The 24,673-nt window shown below is 41.6% G+C and overlaps 2 pseudogenes; both read right to left on the bottom strand.

The window, feature by feature from the left end:
* Positions 1 to 1,385: 1,385 nt before the first annotated feature.
* LOC143434252 (small acidic protein pseudogene) lies at positions 1,386 to 20,620 on the bottom strand (annotated as a pseudogene).
* A 1,777-nt stretch (positions 20,621 to 22,397) lies between these two features.
* Positions 22,398 to 23,608, bottom strand: LOC117719299 (eukaryotic translation initiation factor 3 subunit I pseudogene; annotated as a pseudogene).
* Between the last annotated feature and the right edge of the window lie 1,065 nt (positions 23,609 to 24,673).

Raw genomic sequence — 24,673 nt, 5'->3', positions numbered from 1 at the left:
GTATTCTGTAATTTGGGATTTGGGTTGTTCTTGTTCCTCTCAGTGGCTGAGGTGTGTCACTTAATTGCTTATTTGAAATCTTTCTGCTTCCTTTTATGTAGGCATCTATCACCACAAGCTGTTTGTTCTCTTAGAATTCTATGCTATATACCATAAAGCTTTTCTCTGAGAATTCCGTGCTGTGTCCCTTGAGGTTTGCCCTCGAGGTTTTGGTCATTGTGTTTCAAGTTTCATTGGTATCAAGGAAGCTTTTGTTTTGTTTCGCTTTGCTCACTGTGTCGCCTGACTGGCCTACAGCTCACTGTGTAGACCAGGCTGGCCTGGCTGACCTGCAGCTAGCTCACTGTGTAGACCAGGCTGGCCTGGCTGACCTGCAATTAGCTCACTGTGTAGACCTGGCTGGCCTTGAGCGCTTGCAATCTTCTTGCCTCTGTCTTGTTGAATACTATTGTGGATTTCTCAGGTTTTGTCTCCCCGGGACTACATACAAGGACAGAGAGGAATGAGTAAGTTAGTGAGGATTTTACTAAATAAAAGATGGAAGACAGAAAGCTTCTTCCTGAGGGAGTAGGTCCCTACTGGCTTTCCTAGCACCAGGGGTTGTATATGCTTTGATGTAGAGGGATGAATGGGCCAGATGGTTTGTGGTCCTTTGTTTGTTTGTTTTGGTGGGTTGGTTTGTTTGTTTTAATGGGAAACTGCTTTCTCTTTATTTAGACCTCAGGAGGGAAAAAAATGAACTTTGGTCATATAGACCTTAAAAAAAATTCCAGTTGTATGTGTTTCTAAATACACAGGACTAAATGAACAGAGAAATACTTTCTTCTGTAAAAACTAGCCAGATTTTATCAAAACGTTACCATATAACAAAATCCTATTATATAAAGACATTTTGGATTCGCAACCTTCGAATGTGACAGCTTCACCCCTGCCCACCGTCACCCTGTGCAAGCTCTCATGCCGCTCTGGTCCAGGCACTGAGGCTAAATAATAAGCTTGGCCTCTGTCGGCAGTGGTCTGCAGTGTGACTGGTGGCAGCAATCTCCGTGACAGACTGGTCTACTTTATCAAAGTGTGATCAAGGGACCATTTCCACGAACACATAACAGCATCAAACGAATTATATAAGGAAAAAAGTAGGAACAAACTAAAAGATGAAGATGAGAGACCTGCCACAGACAGAGTACGTGTCCCCCATAATGCAATTGCAGGGGCAAAAAGCTGTCAAGAGGGCCAGAGATGCTAATACACACGGAAGCTCTGTACAGTATTTGTTTCTCATTTTATACAGCGGACTCTACAAGGATGGTCACAGTAATACCCGGGGAAATGTAAACCACAGCATTTGAAGTCTTTGCAGTTATTTTAAAAGGCCTTTAAAATATCTAATAAAAAAGTCTGTGTTCTATAAGCCATCCTCCACTGTGTATTTTAGAGAAGGCTTTCTTTAATTTAGACATTAAGTTTTTGATAGCCATGGGCTGCTGGACTTTGACAAACATCATCTTATTGATCTTCGCATCTTCTTTTGCTCTTCTGGTGTTCTGCATCATCAGGATACTCAGTAGCATGGGATTCCTCTGAAGACTCCACATTCTCAGAGTCAGAATTACTGTCCCAGTCATCTAGACTCACGGCATCACGTGAGTTGGCGTCATCATCATCTTTAGCCTTGTCACATGACCTTACCTCACGGAAGCCAAGTCCACAATGCTGCTGGTATCAGTCCTGATAATTTACTGCCCAGGCTCTGCTGGTACCAAGACTCCAATTCTTCATTAATTTTTCTAGTCTTCTTCCCCTGTTTTGAAGAGAGATATTGATTTGTGATCTCCTGTAACAAGATGACCTGGATATTCTTTCTTTCTTTCATTAAGTCTCAAGAACTTCTGTTTTCTCTCTTCATTACCTAAATCCATTGCCTTCCAATGGCTAGATCCAAGATTGTTGACAGTTTGGCTATAAATTTGGGATGTTTATTTGTAATTCTATAAGTAAACCTTCTGGATTTGTAAATTAAGAAAATGTCCTGATTTTTTAAATCAATGTGATGTCTATGTGTTTAACTTGTTTCTTCTCACCTTCAAGTATTACAAAAATATGGATGTGTTGTTATTGATGGTGCACCAACATTTCTGAATTCTATCTTCATTTTTCTTTTTCAATCTGAATGGTTATTTCCAAGATATTTTTAATAAAAACTATACTTGAAGTTCATATTTTTTATCTATATCATTGCTATGGCTTTTGACTATGTTTTTATTTACCTTTTTGAGTTCTTTATTTTTAACTATGTTTTCTTTTCCTTGGTGCCCAAGGCTCTCTGTCGAGGTAGCATATTGTATGGGTCCGGTCCGTTCTGTGCACCAAGGAAGACCCTAATTTAGTTCCATCCAACAGCAACAAGAAAATAGAGGGCTGCACCTGTGAAGAGGACAACTGTACTGTCATCTAGTTTTGGCTGCACAAAGGCGAGAGTCAGAGATGCCCAAACTGTGGAACCCATTACAAGCTGGTACCCCATAAAATGGCCCGCTATGCCCCTGTGTTAACTTTTCAGTAAATGTTAATGAAAATCTCTCTCTAATAAAGACTAGCCATTTCACTGTCTCCTCCCACAAAAAAATGAAAATAAATGAATGAAAATGTCTGGTCCATTGTCAGGTATGCAGGATATAGGTCTCATGTAAGGAAACAAATACTTTTTAAAAGATAATATGCTGTCTCTCCACACGGGCATTTCATTGTGAATAAGTTTACAGAAAGAGTCATAGTGTTGTCTCTAATCTATCAATAACAGAGCCTAGAGCACGGAGCAGCAGAAAGAGATGGTAAGCTCCACATGGGAGCCTGCCTTCAGGCCTAGTTCTAGTAGGAGTCCACCTACAGCGGCTATGCTCTCAATCTCAGACAGCAAGTTCCCTGCAGTCCTGATTCTTTGGTGACATCTTCCACTTCCTACGTCACATTTTCCATCCTGTGTAGCCAGTGGGTAAAGCTAAAGTAGGTCTACTGGCCAGGATGGAATCTGAGGCACATCCTCCCAGGACAACGCAGTGGACTCTATGGGTTATCAGCGGTGGGGTGTACAGGCTTTGTGACTCATAGAGCCATCTAAAGGCAAGCAATACTCTTTCTCAAGATGGCGTCTGGCTGTAGCACTCGAGGGTCTGAAGGGAGAAGATGTATGATATACTTCCAAAGCAGCACTCCTATGCATATTCCAATGGTCATTACCATTGACCAAAGGCAATCATTTCCTGGACGGTTTTCCTGTAGGAGGAGCTAAGGTGGGAGGAGTAAGGAGAGGAAGAGGAGGAGCTAGAGGAGAGATGTAGGAGGATAAAGAGCCACGCAGGTATGGAGGGCAGTCCTGGTTAACAACTTATATTTAGGTTAGCTAATTGGGAAACACCCCTAATTGTATGGGCATATTGTTTTTGAGCATTACCAAATATATAAAGCCTTTGATTAATATTTAAGCATTAGAGTCTCATTTCTTACCTGGCCTACGTGGATGGCGGGATGGTCTGGGCACTGGCCAACCTTGCAGAGATAGCTTGGAAGATTGGCAGAGCCATCTCCCACCCTGGTGTCTTGTGGGTGGCAGGGCTGGTGTTTCTGGCTGGCCATTTCTAGCTGTGGTGCGCACGTGGCCTCCAGCTGCGGAACATGGTGGCTGAGCTAGGCAGAGCTGCCACAGCTTAGATAGTCGGCTTGACCAGCAGCCATTTTAATTAATTACTTCAACATTTTCCTGTACCTGAGATTGTAGCATTTGATACTGACAGATACTGACCTGAGATACTGACAGAATTTGTGGGAACTCTCATTCTTACCATTGTCCAAGAGGTACTTCCTGACTGCTGGCTGTCAGAAGAGCTGGATTGATTTATTTCTCTTCCTGTGATAATTTCATAGGGTCTCTAAATCTTACAAGGTTTCGTTCTCTGCCTCTGACTCCCAGTGTTCTCTATGGGTCACTCTCCATGAAATGTGGTGGCCCACCTGCTACTTTGGTTTTGTCTTGTAGGAAAGGAGGTGAGTTCTAGGCAGCTGTATTCCACCATCCTGGAACTCTAGAGCAAATATGCCTTTTTGCTGGGGGCTTCTGAGTCTTGAAACATAGTTAAAGACTCCCTGGTCTGTAGCCACAGACATGGTCATGGGTTTTATTTTCTTTATGCTGTTACTTTCTACATCAAGGTCCCCCACCCACCCACCCAAAAGTTTCCTGGTATTGAGATTGACTTTATGTTAAGCAGGAGCTATTAATTTAATTGTATTTCTTTCCTAAATGGGCACTCATTTGTCTGGACAGTGCATGCACTTGTTTTTTTATTTTGACATCTGGTCATTTCCCCTAGCCAGAGCTAGCCTGTTATTCCAGGTATGAAGCTGAGCAGAAGTAAGATAACTTGGAATGTAGGATCGGGGCCAGTGAAGAACAAGGTCTTGACCAGTGAGTCCTTGGAAGCCACCAGAATCAGCCCACCTGCTTGGATCTCTTTTAGACTCAATAGATTGCTTTTGCATGACTCAGTAGTTACAAGCAGTATGAGCTCCACAATAGAAGACTCTTCTAGAAAGGAACGTGGCCTATTGCTGTTGCTAACGATGAGGGCTCTTCTGCTTTGTGTTGTCTGCTTATAACAGAGACCTAGATTTCACATGATTCTTTTTACCATGTTCTCAAATCCTACCTTTAGCTATCATAGGAAACCTTTCCATTGAAGATAGGAGCAGACAGGAAGTATCTCTCTTGTCAGACTCAGGGCAAGCTCTCTGATCTCTTTGTCAGGAGTTTCTTAGGTTTTGATTGGTTTCTTGGCAAGGTGCACACGGTTCTTTTACCATGTACCCGCTCCCTGTCAAAGGGTGCATTGTCTGACAAATGGCACTATATGTTTATTCAGCCTTCATCTACTCTATATAGTTTCCAGTGGGTTGAACTGCTATTGGCAACCTCAGTGCCATGACTAGAGATACGGCCAATGGAATCTTCCTAATTTAAAATTGTTGAGGTTGAGGGTGTGGGAAAACACTTTCTGGGACCATCTTTAAAATCATATATTATTTTTCTATACAGAATATTTCTTCCTATATTTATTGGATCCAACCTATTATTGGATCGATTAGCACTCTAAGAACATGGGCTCAACATGAGACAGTTTATCCATCCCCCTAAACTAGCTGTATTGGTTACTTTTTGTTGCTGTGACAAAATACCAGGCCTGAGGCAAGTTAGGATTTCAGAATCTATAATCACAAAGAAGGCATGGCTGCAGGTGCATGGAGCAGGAAGCTGGGTGATCACAGTTTCTCACATGCAAAGATGAGAGAGTCAACTCTGAGAGAGGTGAGGCTATCAAGTGGTAGCTCTCAGCTTTACTAATGCTGCGACCCTTTAATACAGTTCCTCATGGTAGGGTGACCCCCCCCCCCCCAACCATACAGTTATTTTGTTGCTACTTCATAACTATAATTTCATTACTGCTATGAATCATAATATAGATATCTGAGTTTTCCAATGGTTTTAGGTGACCCTGGTGAAAGTGTTCTTTGACAAACCCCGCCCCCAACAAGGGGTTGTGACCCAAAGTTTGAGAACCACTGTGATAAAGTCTCAAAACCTGCTTCTAATGATATGCTGTTTCTAGTAAGACATCACTGCCATCATTACCACACACACAAAAGGTTCTATAACTTCCCACATGACCTCCAACTGGGGACCAAACATTCAAATGCCTGAGCTATGGGTGATTTTTCCTATTCAGATCAGAATGCTATTACCATAGATAAGGCTAGCTTTAGTCCCTTTATTCTAAGTACGTGACTTTTTAAAAGCAGACAAAAAGCAATTATTTCTGCAACCTTTCTGCATTCAGCTCGGTCTGTGCTCTGGATTGGTGAGTTTTTAGGAGCCGGGAGCAGATGACACACGGGGCATCTACATTTTACTTTCTGGAAATTTAAGACCTTAAAATAACCCTGTGTGCTTTGAGGAGTAGGTCTTGTCTGACATATTCGAGGACTGATGATTAAAAACTCTTTTAAGCTGTACCTTTCTCCTAACGACTGTTAGATGTTCTTCGACTTTGGCAAGATGTCTCCTCAACAGACAAAAAGTACTCTAGCCACTGACATAATGTGACATAGAAAGGAAGCTTAGAAGAGAGACTCTTATCGCTTTATAAACTTAAAACCTTTGGTGTGATAGTGCACATGGACAGACAGCCGTATCTGGGCGGGAGGTGTTGCCCAGGGCTCCTAACCTTTTCCCTAAGGCAAGCTGTAGCCCCATATGAACCAGAAGGATAGGCTTCCTAGGACCTCTTGATAACGGAACATTGTAGGCTCCCTGAACGTGGCACATCTGGAGAGGACCTGGAAGCTCCAATGCCTGCAGTACACTTCTTACCCTAGGCACCTCATTATCTACACTTGCAATTAGCATTTATAATAAACAAGTAGGCATGAGAACGTCCCCAAGTTCTGTGAGCCTCTTGAACAAGTTAATAGGATCTGCAGAGGGAGTTATGGAAGCCCCTATCTGTAGCAGGTCAAACAACCTGTGTCTTATGACCAGCAAGCAAAGGAGGGTGGGGCTGTCTAGGGCTGTGTGTGTATTAACCCTGTGATACCTGATCCTGCTGCCAGGGAGGTGGTGTCAGAATGAGCTGTATTGGTGATACTGGGTGGTGGTTGCAAATTTTCTTACTTGCTTAGTGTATAGATGGGGGGGGGGGGGGGAAAGCCCCATATATCAGGTGTTGGACATTATCTGTGTTGAGAAGGTATTAGGACAGAAATTAAGTTTGAGATTGTTTTTCCTTTGTAAACTTCAGAAAGTCATACTATCTATTTATAACTATATGAAAAAAGGGTCTAATAAACACAAAAGGACCTGAATGTAGCTTAGGTATCCAGTGACTAAAGAAGATGCTGGGACAATGTCATACAAGGCATGGATCTTGTAAGTGAAATAATTCTATTCATTCTTCCAGTGTCTTATTCTAAGCTTACACGCCACGGTTAGTGTCCCTCACACTTGTAGGTGCCATGCTGAGTTGTAACTCAATATCAACATCAGCATCTACGCAGTGTAGCCATTCAAAGAAAGCATCTTACGGTAAATGGGGCCTCGGAAGAGCCTTCCACCCTTCTCAGTGTTGGACACGTGACTCTCAATACAAGTTGGTTCTTATGCAGCATGGTTGTGCTTGCCTATAATCCCAGTGCCTTGGAGGAAGACCTCTGTGAGTTCAAGGCCAGCCTGCTATAGAGATCGAGTTTCAGCCCAGTCATAGCTACAGAGTAAGGCCCTCTCTCAAAAGGCAAACATTTGTCGTTGCTGTGGGATATTTATTTTCCTTTCCATGCCAAACGTTGCACAGAGGGCTGTGCCATGCAAACATATACTTCCTCACGGAGCTACATCCTGAGTCCCAGTAAGGGCTTTTATCCTTCGCTGTTTGCTTTTACTGAAGTTATAAATGCGATTCTGTTAGCTGATGCTAAGTGATGTCCCTTCGAGTTTTCAGAAATTAGAAATCATCTTTTCTCTAAAATTATTGACGTACCAATTCCTAGGTATTCATGTGAAGCATCAATTAATTTCCTGGTTAAATTCTGTGCCTGGGCCGGGCAGACTGAAGTTAACTCTGTGTGTCTGTTGTCTTCAGACTTGGCCATCTCAGTACAGAGTATAACTGCACTGTTCAACAGAAGGTAAGAAGTATTAGGGTTGTTACGATTAGTTGCGACCTTCAGCGTATTCTCTATGTGACTGCTTTGAATAAACTATGGGGTAGGATGCAATCAGTACTAGGCTAAGCACTTGATGAAGACATCAATTTACTGGTGTTTCTGTGTCCCCTGTCAGTTGATAGGTATTGGCCGTGCTCCATTTGAGGCCAGATGTATGCATAAGCTCTAAGAGGGCACAGAAATGAATGGCACATCCTATGTCTTCGATTCACTGAGGGCCTTGTCTTGCTTTCCAATGTTTGCTTTTCTTTTCCTTTGACTAATTATATTATGATTGTGCTTGAGATTCATCAGTAAAGTTTCAAAAATGATTCTTAAACATTATGGCAGGCCTTTGTACCTACTCAAATGACCTAAGAGGGATACATGTTGATGTTACAGGTACCTGTGGCCCTTTTTCTATAGCTCTACCCTATGAGACTGCAGATACTGTGTTCTGGCCAGAATGCAGTGTCCCTGAACTTCATAAAATGCTGCAGTTAGCATTATGCTATCTGTGAGCTTCAGGCTTGAAAATCAGCTGTGTATAATTTTTAGTAAAGCTGATTTTACCAAGAATACTATCATTTTTAAGATACATATTATATATATGAATAATATGTGTTATTGATTACATATGCTATGTATCATATCAATATACATCATAATATATAATATAGTATAATAATATAAGATAAATATACCTTTAAAAAGTTTACATATTTTTTATATTATATGTTTTATAAATTATATATATTTTATGTAAATATATAATAATTTAAAAGTATACATATACTTTAAAAAGGTACATACACACACCAGACACACACACACACAAACCTGGAACACCTATAGAACATGAGTTAAAAAACAAAGCTAATTTTACTTTTAGGATGTTGTTCAGTTGAGAATCATCTTAGGAACAGAATTTTCCTCTCACTAAAGTTTCCATGCTTCATTAAAAAGCTAATGACATTTCTTTTTAGGCAAGTTTTAGAATTCATGTAATTATACTCCCAAAGTACATTTTGTTAAACCTCAGGTCTTACATGGAGGATGAGAATAAAAGGGCTTACTTATTTGCTGGACCTACTGGCCAGCTATTTACTGTTGACCTATATGTCATTCACTTATTCTAGAATGAATCAAGGTACATTCATTCTCAAGGAAGGATTACAGGCTACAGTCAAATATGCAAGCATTTAATCACAATGTTGACTGGTGATTTCTATAGGGGTATATAAGTCACTTTAGTGGGAGCAAAGGAACAGAGAACACCCGTAAAACTTACCTGGTAGATAGATAAAAATAAGTGTGCCTTCAGATTGGCTGGCTCTGAAAGGCTAAGTCAAGTCTATTCAGAATATCCCCTGAACTTGATGGAAAAAGAATTACATTTTTATTAGAAGGGTGATGCTTAGAGATAATGGGTGTCACCGTGGGAAAATCAAACTGAAGCATGATTCTAAGGAAAAGGATATTTATTCATCAGTGCTTCTCAATCTGGGGGTCAGATGATCCTCTCACAGGCCTAAGACCATGGGAATACCAGACACATTATGGTTAGTAACAGCAAAATTGCAGTTATGAAGTAGCAACGAAAATAATTTATGGTGGGTGGGTCACCACTCATGAACGGTATTGAAGAGTCGTGGCGTTAGGAAGGTTGAGAACCACTGCTGTAGATACTGAATGCAGAAAAGTTGTGATTTGGGTGCAACTTGCATTTTAATTATGCTGAGAGAGAGCGATTTGTCTACTTGAGTGATCATGTGGGATCACGGTTTGTAGCACATTCCAATGGCTAAAGTTGGTGGCATCTCGAAGCTGATGTAAGGAATTAGAGAAATGTTCAGAATTATTGCCTGGCAGATGGTTCATTGCCACTGACGAGATAGGCTGTGTAAGGCGAAAGTAAAAGAACAAATTGAGCATGCGATATACTGTGTAAACACTCAGCAGAGGAAATCCGAGTAGCCGCATTGACTGGCGGTTGGATAAATGGATTCAGAGGTGAGAAAAGAGATGTGGACCAGGAACAGAGGCAAGGAGGGTTGTGTGTATAGACAGAGCCAATGAACTAGGCTAAGGACGCTGGGGAGTGTGTGTGCTTAGGAAACCGAGAGGTCCCAGCTTGTACTCTGCGGGCCACAGTGGGTTGATATGATGACACAACCTTAACCCTACCCTCTTTCCAGCCTACAGAACACCGTGTTCCATGTCTGTAGTAGAATGCTTTAGTAATCTACATTCCACTCCAGTTTAACAAAGACAACCACGTTGTTTCCTTCAAGTGAGTCTACTACAAGGACCTTAATTAGAGGCAGAGTCTGAGCTACCGGCGTGACTAGGACATCATTAACGCTGACAAACTTCTTCATACATATTTATTTACAGTGTGAATAGCAGCGTTACTAATCGCCATGGGGCTCTTGGCCCAAAGACTCTTCTGTTGTCCAAGTCCGTAACTCTAAAGTGTGTCTCCAATGGGGACAACATAGCACCCCTTAAAGGCAAATTTTGGTCTTTGAGAAAAAGACCCCAGATTCTAACCTTGTGGTATCCATAGCTTAGCCCTCTCTAGCAAAGGAGTACTTTTATTTCTTAGTACTTAGTTTTCTACACTGGGGGGAATTTAAATTAAAATGTAAAATTCTCCTTATCAGCCAATAATGGGAAGAAAAATTGAAAACTGAGATTTATTATTTTAGAAACATTAAAATCACTTTATAATTGTAGGTTAAAAGGTAAAACACTGCAAAAAAAAAAAAAAAGATAAAACATTGCATGCTTCTTATGAGGAACCTGGATTTAAGTGTGTGTGTGTGTGTGTGTGTGTGTGTGTTAATATAAAATCAGAAGAAGGCTATTTGGGGGACAGAGACCAATGAGAAAGATCAGGAAGAACTGGGGATGGTGGCAGCAGGCATATATTATGAGAGCAGAATTATTGATGTGCTTACACATATGGTCTTAGACTGAAATCCATCATTTTTATGTAACTAAAAACATGAATAAAATAATTTACAGATGAAATTATTTTTAGCTTTTTTCCTTATGGCATCTGTGCTATTTAGTTTTTTTAAAAATAACTTATTTAATTTTATTTTACGTGTATTGGTGTGAAGGTGTCACATCCCTTGGAACTGGAGTTACAGACAGTTGTGAGCTGCCATGTGGGTGGTAGGAATTGAACCTGTGTCCTTTAGAAGGGCTCTTAACCATAGAGCCATCTCTCCAGCCCCACCTGCTATTTAATTTTTAACAACTTGACACAAGTTGTGTCACCTAGGAAGAGAGACCCTTAACTGAAGAATTACCTCAGTCAGATTGGCCTGTGCAACATATCTGTGGAGCATCTTCTTGATTGCTAATTGGAGGATAAGCCCACCATGGGCATTACTATCCCTAAGCAGGTGGACCTGTGCTGTGGAAGTTGTGGCTGAACAACGAGCCAGGCAGTAAGCAGATTTTCTCTATGCTTCTGCCCCTGTTTGAGTTCCTGCCCTTGCAACAGATGGATTGTTACCAGGGAGAGTAAGGTAAAATAAGTCTTTTCCTCCCTTCCTGCTTTTCTTTATGATGTTTATCACAGCAACAGAAAGCAAACTAGGACATAGCTTTGTGTGTGTGTGTGTGTGTGTGTGTGTGTGTGTGTGTGTGTGTGTGTGCACACGCATGGGAGTTCAACAGAAAGAACAAAACAGAAATCTAACCTAAATCTAATGTGACAAGTTTTTGCATCTATTTAATGTAGGCTATATAGAAAATGTGAGACTCTAATTACATAATTATTCAGCAAGAAGATTTATTTGGGGCCTTGACTAATTTTTTTTTCTATTTGATCTTCAAAAGATCTGACTCTTTTGGGGTTTTAGTCCACATATTTAATAACCAAATATGTATAAATCATTTGGTCACTGGAAACTTACTTAAATACACTGGACCTAGTAACTGGACCTTTGATGTGATGGTATGAGAATCAGTCATGGGTCTAAAGATACTGTGTGAAAATGGAGACAGCATCTATACATCTTATGTGTAAAAAGGATCCAGGGGAAGGTTAGGGAGCCTACTGTGAGCATATCCCTAGCAAGGTGAGCCACAGCTAATCCTACCATTGGCTGATGCTGTGGAGGATGCAGCTGCTGGCTGTTGTCATGGGTTACATGATGGTGTTGCCACCAACGGCAGTACCATCACCCTGTGTACATGCCAACAAGACATTGTGCAAACAGTGCCACTCTGGCTGAGATGGGCCTTTGATTCTTTGTTGGGTATTCCATTTTGTGTCAAAGAGTAGACAGTACTCCCTGCCGGAGTCCAGGGAATATTTCAGCCCTGGCTTCCATTGTGAAGCACAGGATTGCTCTCCACTTACCTAGAGATCTCCCTTAAATCGAGTGAGGATTATATATTGAGAAGCCAATATCATTATCAATAGACTAATGTTTGAACAGCTTGTAGTATCTTGATACATTTACAAGCCCTGATTCTTTGTATATTGTAGAGAATATTTCCTTTTTTGAGATAGGAAAACTAAAGCTCCCAGGGTTAATTGGCTAACCCAAGGCTGGTAAATGATGAGACTAACCTATGTGGGTGCCTGTCATGTGACAATCCTAGATACATTCACACAGTTGCTTAGTTAAACCTCACAGTATAAGGATCACCATTACTCTTCATATTTGTCAACAGAGGGATTTACCCAGATTTTCTGAGCAAAAACTTATTCTCACCCTACATCCCGGTGAGTCTGCCTTCCCTCCTGCACCCGATTCATCATGTCTATACCAGCTATTATAGTGTTATGCTTGCATCCCAAAGGTATTTGTTGAATAAATTCATGTTCGAAAGCCTTCCCTGAGGTTCTGGGCACAGGACCTTATTGTGCAAAGTTATTTTCTGACAAGTTCTCCCCAGAGCACTGGTCAGTGAGAAATGGAAACTGGTCTGTTCCTAGAGGTAGACAATTATGAAAATATGTATATTTTCACGTCATATATGCCTCAAGAATGTAGACAGTACCAAATGTTGGGAATGTAAAACAGACATGTCCGTGTGCTACACATCCGACAGGATGGGTTATTCACTGTCACGGTTTTAGCCTTCTCTTTGGTGCCTGTAAATCTTAGGAGTCCTGTTTTCTCTCTCAAGTGGCTCGTGATTGTGGTGGATGTCTCAGTGATCATAGCCCCTGAATAGGATAAGGCGTCACTCGGTGTCTTTTTGACTGGGATGGATGCCTGAACACCTGTGCATCCAGGCTGCCAGCTCCCAGCACAGCGAAGGCCAGGCTTCGGCCGCACATTTGGAGGACTTCATTCCGAGGCGTAGCTCCAGCGCTCTGCGTTCCAAAGCTGTTCTTCGTAGATGTGAATGCTTGCAGACTGCCCTGTGCTTCATTTCCTTGCTTGTCTTTCTCGATCGGATCCTTGTCAGTTTATACCAGGTTTTATCTTCTTCGTTTGGCTGTCTCCCTACCCATGTTATCTTCTTCCTCTCTTTCAGAAGTGATCTGATAGAATGAATGTTGAATTAACACGCACGTTGATATGTGTGTGACTATTGTGAAGGGCCTTGATGTAAATGCTCTTTTAAAAAGAAGGTTTATTTTATTTTAAATTATGTGTATGTGTATGGATAGGTGCATGCAGGTACCTGTAAGCTACTGCAGGACATTAGATACCCTGGAACTAGATTTACAAGCAGTCCTGATGCCTGGATGTGGGTGCTGGGATTTCAACTCCAGTCTTGTAAGACCAAGTGCTGCTGTGTCATCTCTCTAGCCTGGTCTGCTCTACTCCATGTTTTGGTAGCATGGATACACGAACCGGTCTTCAGACCTGTACTCTGGTTGGCTTCCTGAGCACAGAGCTGAGAGAGTAGAGAGGCTTGTGCTATGGCCATTCTCTCACTACCTCTACCATGAAGTCCTGGGCCTCCAGGCAAAGGAGCGGCCATAGGAAAGCCTAGAGACCTAAGCTCTGTGGAGTCGACCTTGGTTTGAAAACTAAACTTTCAGGTGCCAAACCTGGGGCTGTCTAAGCTGCTGGCTCAATACATCTCCTCAGGAAGATGTAAGTGCGCGTTCTGACAGCCGGCTTCCTATCTGCACCGTGTGCCATAGGTTTAAACAACAATGTTGAGAACCTCTGCTCAGCATCTAGTTGAGGTAGCCTCTTACAGCGAGGAGCCACAATGATGCGCTAAAGTTATGTAGGATGCGGTAGCCAGCGGGGAAAGGTTATCTGAGCAAGACGTGAAAATGCTAGACTGTACTTAGATCCATCATGGTCCTCTCTCAGTTTCTCAGCAAGTCTGCCTGGCAGGAACGAGACCTTCCATTGCTGTTAGAACTGAAGCCCAGGGTGTGGGATGAAACATGGGATTTGGAAAAGATGTGGGGGCAGGGGAATCTGCATTAAAATGATGTCTTTAGGTAAAAACATGTGTTTTTATATAAACAGGAAAATCTAACAAATGGTTTTTTTTTTTTAAACTTTCTAAACAGCACTATAACTTGGGATTTAGACTTTGCAAATATAGGGCAATATCACACGCATTCACACCACGGAGATAAAATTATGCGTGAATAATATTTTTTTTTCACAGAATTGCTCTCTCAACTCTGAAACTTCCTTTTCACAACATCACTAAACATGCAAATGGGAATTGTTTATGATTAGTATGAGGAAGGGTGCTAACTTCAAAACCCTAAACTTGGATCTTGATTTATATAACTTAAGAGACTCTGAAGCTTTGTCCTGTAAGTTAGAACGTATCACAGATGTAGTACGACTATCTTAGGAGGTATCCTAACCGCCAACTCTTTTTAACTCTTCTAAAAATATTTTTATAGATCAAATTTTATTTTTGCCATCTGGCCAATGTATTATTAATAATACACCTGTATGTATCATTAGGTCTTTAGTTAGGATTTGATTACTTCACTGGCATGTAAATACTGAGGGGGGGACTTTTAATTAGAATGGAACACCAGGAATTGAGTTCTTCTAGACACATGGATGGAATCAGATGTCCAGGGAAAGTATAAGAATGTCTATATACATTGTCACATATGCACCTGTACATATACTACATTGCCCACTAGGTGTGAGTAATTCTCAGCCTGGGGCTCAAACAGCCCTTTCACAGGGGTCGCCCAAGACCATTGGAAAACACAGGTATTTATGTTATGCTTAGTAACAGTAGCAGAATTACAGCTATGAAATAGAAATGAAAATGACCATGATGGCATGCTCACCACCACATGAGGCGCTGCATTAAAGGGTCACAGTACTAGGAAGGTTGAGGACCGCTGTGTTAGCCGTTTTAAGCCTTGTAAGTGTAGACTGGGGGTCTCTTTTGTTCCTTTTGTTCCCAGCACCTGACAGTGAATCCTTAGTTTACAGAGTGGATGGTTGAGTAGTGGCTTATTTTGGCTTTGATTCATTGATTTTTTTTTTTTTTTTTTGAAATTAGAGCTTTTTTTCTCCTGCTTAAGTCACAGAGAAATGTGTTTCCTGGTGCCATATTTATATGTGCATTACTGTGTTCTGTTCTTATTTGCTCCTATCCCTCCATCTTCCATGTGCTCATCCTTGTCCCACCAGTGGTCCCCGTTCTGCCTGTTTTCATGACATATATATTCTATACCCTCTCGTTACTCCCTCACCCTCCCTAGACCTCCCCCTCCTCTCCCATAGTTCTCAATTCTCACAATGCACACGCCCCTTCATTCAGTCTGCATAAGACAGAAAACGTGCACTTGTTCCTCAGGCCACCTTATTACTAATCCTTAGTTCCATCCCCACCTCACTTTGCTTCGCATAATAAACCCCAGTTCCATCCATTTCCCTGAAAATGTCACAATTTTATTTTGATTTCTTGTCAAAAAAAATTCTATTGTACACACACCACACGTACCGCATTTCTTTTATCCATCCATGCAATGATAGACGTCAAAGCTGCTTCTATGTCCTAGCTGTCGTGAACACTGCAGCAGTAAGCATGGATGGACAAGTGTCTCTGTGGTGTGCTGGCTTAGAGTCCTGTGAGTGTGTTATACCCAGAACCTGTTATACCCAGGAGTGGTGTAGTTAGCTCAGGTGGTAGATGGACTTTTAGTTTATGTATCTCTGTGTGTGTGTGTGTGTGTGTGTGTGTGTGTGTGTCCATAATGCCTCCACCAGTTTACAGTCTCACAATCATTTGGAGTTCTTCTGAGAACTCTCTCTTCAATGTATTAGCCCATTTGTCAATCAGATTATTTAGCTTTTTTCTAGTATTCAGTTTTTGCCAGTTTTTGAAATATATATTCTAGATATTAATTACATGAATAGTCATCAAAGACTTTTCCGCCCATTCCTTAGGCTGGCTTCTCACTTGGATGATCATCACCGTTGGTGTGCAGAAGGTTGTGTGTGTGTGCATATAATATGTATATATACAATATATATTTGTATATATTATATATAATTTATGTATATATAATGTGATTTATTAAATTTGAATTCCATTATTGATAAAAAAAATTCCAAGCAGTTTTTTTTCCATTTTAAAAACACTTCCTTCAGAAACAATGCATACTTGAAAAAGAAATATTTAAAACACTTTAGATATTAACAATTCTTACAGGACTTTCAAGTACCTTGGGTGGAGCAAGATAAAAACCTTTATTGGGCCAATTTGAGCTTCCTTAATCAGACATAAAGTAATACCTAGGGTACATTTTGTTATATTAGTGTAAGACAACATTATTGAAAACTATTTTTAAAATAATCTTATACTTCAGATTCTATGAACCAAATTGATTGTTCTAGTCATCATGGTCACACTGTTCTAACTTTCTTTTCCTTTTATTGAAAGTAGATTTTTTTCCACACATAATATATCCTGATTTCCCCCTCTGTCTACTCCTTCCAGTTCCTCCCCTCCTCCCCATCCCATCCCTTTCTCTGTCTCTCATTAGAAAACAAACAGGTTTTCTAAAGAATGATAATAAAACATAATGTATATTGATGTATATTATATGGTATAACACACACAAACACACACACACACAACATTGAAGTTGGACAGGAAACCAAGAAAAGACATAAGAATCAGAGACCCACTGGCTCCACACTCAGGAATCCCATAAAAACATTAAACTGGAAAAAAAAAAAAAATATATATATATATATATATATATATATATATATATATGCATGCAAAGGGTCTGTTGCAAACCTGTGCAGACCCATGCAGGTCCTGTGCATGCTGCTTCAGTCTCTGTGCATATGACCTTGCCCATGTTGATTTAGATAGCCTTGTTTTCCTGGTGTCCTCCAACCCCTCTGCTTCTTACACTCTTTCTGCCTCCTCTTCTGAGGGATTACCTGAGCCATAAGGGGAGGGATTTGATGAAGACATCCTGCTAAGAGCTGAATGTTCCCAGGTCGCTCACTCCTGTAGTGTCTGGCAGTGAGGTTCTGTATTTGTTCCCATCTGTTGCTGGAGGAAGGTTCTTTGATGATGGTTGAGCCAATACCATGCTGTTTTTATTACTAAAGCTTTGTGGTACAGCTTGAAGTGGGGGAATAGTGAATCTTCCCACAGGTTTATCATCATTACCATCATCACCATCACCACCACCACCACTATCATCATCGACACTATTTAGGATGGTTTATTGATTTCAGCCCTGAGTTTGATTATTTCTTGCCCATCTACTCTTTTCAAGTGTGCTTTCTTCTTTTCTTTTTCCCAGAGCTGTTAGGTTGCTAGTATGGGGTCTCTCTTCAGTCATTTTGTTTTCTGGGTTGTTTTTCATGTAGGCACTTCGTGTAAGAGCTTGTCTCTTAGAAACTTTTTCCTTGTCTCCCCGAGAGTGTGGGTATCCTGTGCATTTGTTTTCATTTCATTATACAAGCTCTTACTTTGTTTCTTAATTTCTGCCTTCAACCATTTTTCATCGGTAGAGAGTTGTTCAGTTTCCCTGAGTTTGTAAGCTTTCTGTTGTTTCTGTGGTTGTTGATATCCAGCTCCCATTTCTGGTGGTCTGATAGGTGCGGGGACTATTTCAATAGATCTTGTATCTGTTGGGACTTGCCTTGTGTCCAAGTATGTAGTCAGTTTTGGAGAAAGTACCATGAGGTGCTAAGAAGAAGGTATTTAGGAGAAGTGTTCTGTAAATATGTTAGATTACCTGATCTATAGGATCAGTTAGCTCCAGCACCGCTGTTTAGTTTTTGTCTGGATGTCCTGTCTATCGACAAGAGTCAGGTATTAAAGTCTCCCACTATTGGTGTCTGAGGGTCAGTCTGTGATTTAAGCTATAATAGTGTTTCTTTCACAGACTTTGGTGCCCTTGTGTTTGAGTATAGATGACAAGAATTAAAATGTCTTCTTGGTGAATTTTTGGTGAGTATGTACTGTCCTTCTTTATCTCTCCTTATCAGTTTTGGTTTGAAGTCTATTTTGTTAGACATTAAAATGGCTACATCAGCTTGCTTTTGGGCCCCTTTGCTTGGAATATCTTTTTCTAACATTTTACCCTAAGTTATATCTGGTCTTGTCTTTGTTGGGTACATGTTTTGTTCCTTGGCTTCTATTCCATTTCTGTTTTTTTTTTGAGAGATGGGTGGCTCTGTGTTGCCTAGTGGTAAATCATTCTGGGGTCCTAAGAAGTGTGACCCTTTGGGGTTCCAGGTACATTGTGTTTCTGTCATCCGACACTCAAGAGTGGGGATGGGTGGAGGGGTTGCAGGGTTCATAGGAGAGAGGAAAGTAGGGTATTTCATTAGGATTTGCTTTGTCCCCTGTGAATGGGGGCAGACAGTAAGAAGAAGCCATAGCAGGGCTCTGCTACAGAGCTGGGGATGAGACTGGGGCATTGGACTGGGAAAAATAGAAGAATAGGTGAAGATCTGCAGTTAGTCTACTTCCTGGTCAGAGTGGCCTGTGGGTTCCCAGAGACTGCCTGCTAGAGCTTGGGGCTGAGATAAAGCACTGAGTCTGGGAGAAAGGTTAGAAGAGAAAGATCTGTGTGGTCCAATGTGGGGAGCTGACAGTAGGCGGATATCATCCCTGCAGCCATCTTGGGCCATCTACCCTGATAAGAGACTTGTTTACAATAGCCTACAACAGCTGAGCACACTCTGATAACATCTTGCTTTAGATACCCAGGATCTTCCCTTGGGTGTGTGAGACTTAAAAGTGTGATTTAGAGCTGAGGCTTTTTTTTTTTCTTTTCTTTTCTTTTTTTTTTTTTTTGCTTTTTGAGACAGGGTTTCTCTGTGTAGCCCTGGCTGTCCTGGAACTCACTCTGTAGACCAGGCTGGCCTCGAACTCAGAAATCTGCCTGCCTCTGCCTCCCAAGTGCTGGGATTAAAGGCGTGCGCCACCACCTCCCGGCTGAGGCTTAAGGATGTGACTTAGAGATCAGATTTAGAGACAAGGCATGACTAAGGGCATGACTTAAAGGCGTGACTTAGAGGCATGGCTTAGAAGTGAGACATATAAAAGGCGAGAGGCAGACAGAAGAAAGCAACAGATTATTAGGCACTGGGGAGTACAACTTGGAGTACAACTTGGAACTAGGAATTAGGTTAGAGAGTACAACTTAGAGTACAGCTTGGAGTAGGAATTAGGCATTGAGGAAGAAGACTTATTAGGTATTAGGCACTTGGCACTTGGAGGAAGAACTTGGAATTAGACATTAGGCACTTAGCACTTGGAAGAAGTAACTTGGAACTTGGAGGCACTAGGGACTAGGAACTAGGGACTAGGAACTCAGGAGTTAGGACTTGGACTAGGAAGAGAGACCGAAGAATAAATGGGATTGAATCACATTCTGTCTGCTCTCCATTCTTCACATCCATCCTTACTCTCTCTCTTGCTGAACCCCAACCCTCAGACTGGAGCAGCTTGGGGTAGTGCGGGCTAACAAGTTAGTCCCCAAGACTTTTGGCAGTGCAGGTTCCAACATTGACAGAGCTGGTCCGCAACATTTTGGCCCCCAAATGTGGGGTAGCTCAGGCCGCAACAGTCCAAGATCTCTGTGGTCCTCTGGAGAGGGCAGTGGAGGAAGGGAGGCTGCAGGGGGGTTTTCTGCAGAGTTGAAAATGAGACTGGGGGTTGGAATTGGAGAAGTTAACCTACCTGCTTCCCTGGGCAGAGTGGCCTGTAGAACGTTTAAAAATTCATGTATTCCCATTTTTCAGTTCATGGGAGTATTCCTTGTGTTGTTGGAATTTTTACAGAATGTTCCTACCTAGGCTTATCTCTTCCAGTATGTTCTTCTAAAAGCGTCAAAGCTTCATGTCCCATGTAAAGGACTTGGGCCTATTTTGAACTATCTTTTTGTGCCTGGTGAGAGATACGTATCTATTTTCGTTATTTTACCTATGAATATTCAGCTTTCCCCAGCACTATTTGTTGAAGATGATGTCTTTCCTCTGGTATTTGTTTGAATATTAATGAAAGATTAGGTGTTTATAGTTTTCTGGATTTATGTATGGATTTTTCTAATCTACTTTGTCTACTCCCTGAGTCTGGTTTTCTATTGGCTTGTGGCTAGCTGTTATTAAGGCTTAACAGGTTTTCCCTTAAGAAGTCCTGAATGCAAAGCCAACAGTGGCTTGTTCTCTGGTGCCAGGTAAGTAGTATCTATACTGTACCTAGGCTTTGAACTTGGTGAATCCCTGCTGAGGGCTTCCGTTGTGCAGGACCTTTGCGCCTGAGAGGCGGTTGCTATGACTAGTTGACTGCTCCTTCTCTTGCAGGCATTTCCTGTTTTGGAGTCTTCCTTGTACCACCTGGGATCTGCAGCTCCTGCCACAACAGATTTCCTAACGGGCTGCAGGACTGCATGTTTCAACCCCATCTTCTCAGACCCACCCCCGGCCATCTAAAGGGCTTTCAAATGTGACAGATACCTTTCTGTATCTCACTCCTAGTGGCTTATGTGAACACCTCTGCTTCAGTCTGCAGGACTGAGGTTTTTTTTTTTTTAGAGAGTTAAGCAAACGTATGTGGCTCTTAAAATTACAAACTAGGAATTGTCATGACCACGTCTTCTGTTTTGAGTTAAAATTTATTTTTGAAAATCAATGCTAGAAAATGATTTCCTTTAGATCATTGCTGTGTAGAGTGTGGTTCACTTTTAGTATCCAGCTTACCCCGAGGGGATTTGTAACAATACAGAATCTTGGGTCCTGTCCTGTATCTGCTGAATCAGCATTTATATTTAATGATTACCTCTTGTGATCCTTGTGTGTACTGGAACTTGAAAAGTAGCCATTCTGGATGACTTATACTTGACATCTCAGTGAAGAGACATTGACACATTTATGGGAAATTTTAAAAGGATCAAGAAATCGTGTGTGTGTGTGTGTGTGTGTGTGTGTGTGTATACATATATAATTTCTTGATCCTTTTTAAATACACACACACACACACACACACTTCAGCCCCAAAGCCAGCATCTTACTTAGTGATGAAATTCATTCCTAAGACAGTCATAAGACAAGGGTGGCCAGAATCACTCCTATTGTCTAAAACCTGTTTAAAACTGTCTGTCATCCAGTATCACTAGAGGAAGGAGCATGAGTCTGAGAAGCGGCAGCATTGGAGTCATCCTCCGCAGCACGTACTTCTGAATAAGCATGAGAACCTGAGTTCAGATTCTCTGTACCCACGTAAGTGAGGCATGGTGGTACATGTGTAATCCCAGCACCAGGACATGGGAAAGAAGCAAGTGGATCCCAGGGGCTTTCTGGCCAGTCAGCCTAATTGATGCAATGGGTTCCAGGTGCCGAGAGAGATCTTCTCCAAAAACTAAGATGGAAAGAAATAAGAGCATGGGACCTGCTGGTGTCCTCTGACATCCATCCATGAGCACAGGTGCCCGTCTATATGCCTACACAACATACAAAGCAAAGGGAAAAGTCACCTGGATTTATAGGTCACGTGATAGTGAGCCTGAGTAATGTTTTCAAATCTCTGAAAACACTGCTTAGACACTTAAGTTGTTAAAGTAGCAGAGTTTAAAATTAGTGTAGAGGGGAAGCTGATGAGAGGGTTCAGTAGGGAAAAAATGCATGTCACAAAACTCTGTTGACACGTGTTCACCCTCTAGAACCCACAGTGAAAGAACCAGTTTCTAAAAGTTGTCCTCTGAGCTCCACATGTGCTCTACATATGTGTACCCCACACACACCACACACTAAAAAATAAATAAAGTGGATATACTTATTAAATTAGCATATGGAAAGCAATAAATTTCATATGTAAAAAATAACCAAGAAACTATACAAATTTGTTTTTAAATTGACACAGAATACCTGAGCAGACATCTAATAATTACTGATTAAAATCTATGGGTACAGTGTCCCTCAAGTATGTCGAAATAGTAATGGAGATAGAAAGACAGACTGAATTTGAATAAGAAAAATTTATTACCATAAAAATATACACATTGGTTTTCTTCTTTGAAGTTTAAAAAATTGATTATGTCTTTCATTTTGAACAACTAAATATAAATGGCTTTAAAAAAAAACTTAAAAAAAAAACTAATGAGTACAAACTCCGGTTTAAGCCAGATGTTAAAGCACTTTAAAAAAAAAAAAAAAAAAAAAGCAAACTAATTTATTTTTCAGAGTCTAAAACCTTCTGTGAGCAGCCTCCCTGGTGTGTGTGTAGATGCATCTTGGAGTAGTGGATGCATATGTCACTGGCTTCGCCACGGTGCCTGTAGCTCTTGCCATCAGAATGCAAGGCAACAATGTGGATAACTCTTCTTCAAATGCCAAAGGGGAGAGCCTGGCCTCAACTTGTCAATCCTGGTGGAGGCTGTGGTTATATCTCTGGCTTCTTGACCCCCTGGCGGCACCACATGGTCATAGTTGGGAGAGAGTGTAACTGAGTTGATGGGACATTGTGTTTGGAAAGTCTTCTGATATTCAAGACTCGTGGAGTCAAATTGCTTGGCTGTACTGTCCTTGGATGTGGTGACAAACATGGTCATGTCTCTAGACGACTGGATGACACTGACCTGCTGTGGTGTTCCTTAAGATTAACTAAGACCTCTCCAGACTTGCCACTATGCTGGCTGAGCTCTTTTCAATCTCACAGCCTACAATGACGTGCATCCCCAGGGGTCCCCAAACAGCACGTGGTCTTGGAATCCTTGCTGGCTATCTTCATGTAGGACTCATTGCTGTTGATCTGGCTTGGAGCCCATAGATCAAAGAAGCTCACAAAACACTGGTATCCCATCTGTGTGTCTGTGGAGAACATGATGCTGTTGCCCTGTAAGTCAGTGCCACAGGTCTGGACAGCTGAGTTGGTGTTGAGTAGAACCAGCTGCTATCCTGTTTCACAATCCCAGAGACAACAGCTATTGTCAACTGAGCCAGTAAGGACATGTGTAGTGTCCCAGTCAACATCCACACACCACACACCACACAGCTCCAGTATGGTCCATGTAGGTGCCTAGCCTCTTGCCATTCACAGAGTACCACACACTGACACTAGGGGCTGAGGTCAGGGAGAAGAGGAGATCTACTTGGCGCTTGTGCTTGATTTGCACGATGGACCACTCACGGGCCTGCAGCCGTATGGGATTCATCCTGGCAGTGACGCAGAGCCAGATGTTAAAGCATTTACAAAGTCTCTATAATTAGAAGACAATTGTATTGGCAAGTGAATAAGCTGACAACCAGTGGAACCAAATAGAAAATCCAGAAATAACCCTAAGCTATTTGCACATGGGTCTTTAGACTCCAGGAAGGCTGCTTCTGAAACCTGTGGAGAAATACAGACTTTTCATGGACGATATTGGGAAAATGGACATCCATATGGAAAAGATAGAAATGACATCATCCTGTACACGCCGCACCACTTGGCTAGTCCAAATGCTAGAGGGAAACAGGGTGACTTTCCTTTCATAAAAGCTTGTGAAATTTCCCCAAACTTAGGGATACTTAATTATTTTAGCTATGTTTCTAAAGTTCTGTGAGAAAAGTAATCCATTAAGCAATAACCTAAAAATCTAAGCAAGGCACTAACTAGTGCTGTCTGGGGAAATAGCTGTAACCCCTCATATCAACCAAAGGTTATCTAACAGCTAATGGATTTCTATACATTCAGAAGGCAAAGAACATCTTGTAAAACTAAGCAGGAAATCCACACACGGTTCACCAGAAAAGAAATGCAAATGGACCTTCCAGATGTGATAAGATGCTCCAATCAGCTCCTCACAAGAGGGGAAACTGAAACTACATTAAAACACCATCTCTGCCCTGGCAGCCTGGCAGAACTCCAGGGGCTCAACAATGGGACTGGCAAGGCTGGAGGGAAATTGGCATACTCATGTATTGTTGATGAGGTAAAAGCCCAGAGGAGGGGACTCGTCCATTATCAGAGTTCCACAAGCATTTACATTTTGACCCCTTAATTTCATGGCAAGACGTCTTTCTTATAGAGTAACCGGTGGGAAATTCGGAACGGCACATAAACAAGACAATTCAATTTGTGTGCGACAGCAGACTAGTAAACAGCCCACGCCCAATGCCAAGGGCTGGCTTAAAACAAACTCTTACATAGTCACACAACGGAGAAAAGTTCAAGAGCAGAGAACGCCTATCATACGCCATTCTTTACCTGAGAACACAGATACGTGGTTCATTTGTTTATATTCATAAGCAATGGATGGCTGTGTGTGGGGGGCAGGGTAGAGAGGAGGGTAACAGGGCTACAGGGATGGAAATGGTGTCTGCGCTTCTTTACCTGGGCTTCGCTGTATTTCTGTACGTAGTGGAATTTTGGATCCATGCGGTAAACACTTTAACCTGACACTAAAGTAAAATCGGGTAAGTATGAAGGAAACAAGAAGCGAAGAGGTTTTTTTTTTTTGGGGGGGGGGGGAGGGTTGAGA

The sequence above is a fragment of the Arvicanthis niloticus genome, chromosome 13, assembly GCF_011762505.2.
Source record: "Arvicanthis niloticus isolate mArvNil1 chromosome 13, mArvNil1.pat.X, whole genome shotgun sequence".
NCBI classification, from domain to species: Eukaryota; Metazoa; Chordata; class Mammalia; order Rodentia; family Muridae; genus Arvicanthis; species Arvicanthis niloticus.
The sequence above is the reverse complement of the archived record's forward strand: the minus strand, read 5'-3'. Positions and strand labels throughout refer to the sequence as shown.